A 4,695-nucleotide genomic window follows, 5' to 3' on the forward strand; every position below is an offset into this window, starting at 1 on the left:
GTTCTTCCTTTATTTATTTATGGAGCTAATACAACCCCAGTGATAATACCTATACCTATAAGGTGTACTTTATCCCTGTATAAGTATAGGTCAATTGATTTTTTTTTTTTTTTTTTTTGAGATGGAGTCTTGCTCTGATGCCCAGGCTGGAGTGCAGTGACACAATATCAGCTCACTGCAACCTTCACCTCCTGTGTTCAAGAGATTCTCCCACCTCAGCCTCCTGAGTAGCTGGGATTGCAGGCACGCACCATAACGCCCACTAATTTTTTGTGTTAGTCAATTGATTTTAAACAAAAATGCCCAAGAAATTCAATGAAAAAAGGAAATTTTGTTCAACAAATGATGCTGGAACAACTGAACACATACACACACATAAAAATATGTATTTGAATATTTGCGTATGTATATACATACACACATATACATAAAGATTAACCTTGGCCCCATCTTATACCCTACAAAAATATTAATTTGAGGTAAATTATATGCCTTAATATAAGAGCTAAAATGATTACACTTTTAGTAGAAAACATAGAATAATACAAGCTAAAAAAATCTAAACTTCCTAATTGACTGAACAGACCCCCTCTTAGCCAAGGGGACCCCAGAGAAACCTAAAAATCTGAGTTCTTGGTTATGATGGGAAGGGAGGTCAGTCATGCCTCATTACACCCACTCCCTTTTGGAGTCTAGGCACAAATGACCAACATTAATGTTAAACTAAAGATCATAAAACTGACAAAAGAGGCTTTTTCTGGAAATAGAATACCAAATTATAAACAAAACCTAAGTCTCCGCAAGGCTAGGGTTAGTCACACCCTACAAACCATAAAGTCCCATTAATGTGTGTGTGTGTGAGTGTGTGTATGTTTTAACTAACCTGGTATGTGACTTACTTTCCAACCAGACTCTGGTGTAGCATCATGTGACAGATAGCAGACTGTGTATCTTAATTTAAGCTTTTTTTTTCTATTGACTTCAAGTCTTTAGACAAAGTTTCACTCCTTCAAACCAGTTGCTAACTAAGGAATGTGTAAAACCCATCTATGACTTGTAAGCCCCTACTTTGAGATGTCCTACCTTTTCAGACCAAACCTATGTATATATTCCTTGTATTGATTTTTGATTTTATGGACTTTCTGTCTCCCTGAAATGTATAAAGCCAAACTATAACCTGATTGCCTTGGGCTCACTTTTTCAGGACCTGTTGAGCCTGTGTATCCTTGAGCTGCAGTCACTCATATCAGCTCAGAACAAACCTCTTTAAAACATTTTACAGAGTTTAAAGTACATTCTTGTGATATTATAAAATATACATATTTGGCCTTTGCCCTTGTTTCCTGGCACACCTCTCTGAAAACCCTTGGAATCTTCAAAGTGCTCTGTTTTTTAAATAAGATGACTGATGAGTGGGGGCTCCTAAAGAGATGGGGACTGGTTGCCAGAGAAACCAATCATGTGATTAGGGGTTGGAACTTTCAGCCAATTTCCAGGAAGGAGAGAGGGGCTGACGATTGAGTTAATCTCCAATGGCCAATGACTTAATCAATTATATCTCTGTAGTGAAGTCACTATAAAACCCTAAAGGACAGGTTCAGAGAGCTTCCATGTTGCTGAATAACATCCATGTGCAGAGAGGGTGGTGTACTACAACTCCCGGAGGGAGAAAAAAACTGGAGAAAAATTTATTTTTTAATGGCTGCCCAAGATGGCTGCAGTTTGGATATACAGTTAATAACTGTGAACAGTTAATAGAAACTAGGCCTATGAACAAAAGCTGAAATCTCAGCCTGCAAGTCTAGAGAATGTCAAATATTCCACTGACCTACATTGATGACCCTTGCCTATAGAAGAAGAACAAAGGCGGAATAAAGTCAATCATCCCTCCCCAGACCTTGAGATGCCTACATATGTGTTAACCTTTTACCCTACATACCTGAACCACATATTTGCTTTATCTTATTTATATCAACACTGAGCACCAATTAGAGTTGTAAGAATATCACCTTTCCTTCTCGGCCACCTTCTCATTTTCTGTGAAACAGAATGTGCTTTGAGTAGTCCACTCCAGGGCACATCCGGGGTTTGCCCTGAGTCTCTTTCCTGGGTACAGTTAAGAAATTCTGACATTCTGGAATGGGCCATTTGGAGGTCTATTTGCATAAAGACCAATGTAAACTTGGGAGAAGTTCTCTAGAGGACTTTTAGACAAATGGTCAGATCTTAAGCCTCCTCCATTAGGACTCTCAACCAAAAGGAAGATCATTGTCCGCCTCTAGGAGTGCCCAAGATAGCAAAGAACTTACTCAGAGGTAGGAAGTCCCCAGGACACTGGTTGATTGGCAGGGGAGAAAAATGCTTTTGAATGTGGACACTGTGTTGGTTCTTACAGATGTTCTTGATCAGATCAAATGGAGTTGGTCTTAAGTTTCTTGATGGAGGGAGCTATAAGAAAATGGGAAAACAAAATCACATTTTAGTGAATCCTCATAGGTGACAGCAACACTGCTGAGAGAGCCCTTCCCCATCTCAGGAGGTGTGATATTGACAAGGTGAAGTTCCAGCAGCAATACCAAGGTCAATCCATGAGGCAGGGGTAATAAAATTTTTAGGAACCCGAACAAGCCAATAAATTGCATTCTTTTCTTCCAACAAATTCCTGAACAAATTGAAAAAGAAGATACAGGGATGAGGTAGATGAAGAGAAAATTATTATTTTTGTTACTAGTGAAGTTGATATTGAAGAATATGGGTTTTAATGGGAGGCAGATAGAATTCCCAATACTAAATTCCAGAACTAGACAGACTTACCTACACAGCCACAGGTAGTTCCAGACCTAAACCAATTTTTATAATTCAGTTTCCCCTGGTTACCCTTGCATTGCTGTGGTCTGAGAAAGCAACAACTGTACCTTTTTTATTTTTTAATTATAGAAAGTATAAAACATTGCAAGAGCATAATAAACCCCCATATAACTGTGAACCAAAAGGTTAAATAATGACCTCCGAATAACCCACCCCAGAAGGTCAGAGTTTCTTAACTATGCAGTCTCCTGTAAGAGTTGTAGATTTATAAGAAGTGGACAGGACCTCTCCTCAGCCAGAAGACTAGGTCAGAGAGGTTGGGTGACTAGCAAGGATTCCCAACTAGGAAATAGCATAGGTTGACTAGAATTGAGATACTCGAATTCCAAACCCAGAACTAGAAGTCTTATCTATAAAGATATCATCTTAAGGAATTTTTCGTTTGAATGAAAGGAAAGAAATCCAATGCAAACTAGTTTAAACTCAAAATTGAATTTATTGGAAGGAAACCGAAGTAATTCACAGAATCAAAAGAAAACGTGCTAGAATCAAGGATGCACGGATAATTCCAGGGAATGTAAGTGTGGACACAAATACCATTAATACTCTTTGTCTCTCTTCCCATTTTTTTTCTTTTCTTTTAGATAGTTCCTCAGAAATTTCCTACCAATAATAAAGCCCTTGGGATTGCAGATGTGTTTTAAAACTCAGAGCAGATTCATGGTGATTCTCATAAATGCATTAGAATTACTTATATTTACATTGCAGTGCACAGAAATGTTTTTCCTTCTTTTTTCCTGGTATTATGTTTAGAAAATTTACTATTAAAAAACATTTGAAAAGGTGATTCCTTAATACTTAATTGTACATCTTTCCCGAGGCAAGTTACTTATCTCAGTCGGCTTTAACATGGACTTATTTCAGTATCAGATTCCTCCACTAGACAGTCTCTTTTCCAGCTCTAGGTTCGCCACTTTCCTTGAGTATCACTGCATTCTATTTGCACCCTCACCAGCCAGGAAGATTATGTTAAACTTCACTTTCTGTTGTTTGTATTACAAAAACAATAAGCATTTTTTCACATACATCCTGTCCCACCAACTTCCCATTCTTTGACATGTCGGATGTTAGGAAAGGCAGTCATGGGCAGTTGGTTGGACCCTTGCAGGCTGTGTAAGAATGCACATCAGGGCTGGAACACTTCCTTTCATGCTGATAAGGACTCTTCACTGCCTGTGCTGGGCTTACTGTCTTCTTTGGGAGAATTTCTCCCTATTCCTGACCCGATGTGTACTTCAGTGTTCTGTTCAAAGCTTATGGGTCATATGGCACCTGGCTGACCCCACTGCTATGGAGGAAATGGGTCCTTTGCTTGCATCACAGGAAGGGTGCATGGAGACCCTGTGGCATCTGCAAGGTGAGACCTGCTGGCCATGGGGGACCCATGCTTACTATTCGGCCTGATCTTGTCTCTTCTCTGTGTGAGTAAAGCCTTGTGCCCTTCCCTCCAGTGCCTGTGACTTGATTCTCTGAGTCTTTCCTGGTGATCCTGATCCCCACAAATCGTGCAGTGGAGACATCTGGGGCCTGTTGCTCCTGGTGGCAGGCATTGTTATGCTCGTTCCTATCCTTCCCACAGTGGGACTCTGTCCTGGAAACAGTGACAGGGGTCACTGGCTCAACAGTGGGTGATGTTGGAAGCATGTGGGATATGCCCTTCCTGCATATTACTTGAGAAACACTATCTAGAGAACATATTTATTTTAATTCCTTGCCATTTCTATCTTTTTATAGATGCCCAATACATGGTAATTGAAGTTAATTGGCCTGTAATAAATACCACCTCGAAGATCCCATTGGGCAACTTGGACAGCAGCAGCCTCACTC

Source organism: Saimiri boliviensis, chromosome 6 (genome assembly GCF_048565385.1).
Source record: "Saimiri boliviensis isolate mSaiBol1 chromosome 6, mSaiBol1.pri, whole genome shotgun sequence".
Taxonomy (NCBI): domain Eukaryota; kingdom Metazoa; phylum Chordata; class Mammalia; order Primates; family Cebidae; genus Saimiri; species Saimiri boliviensis.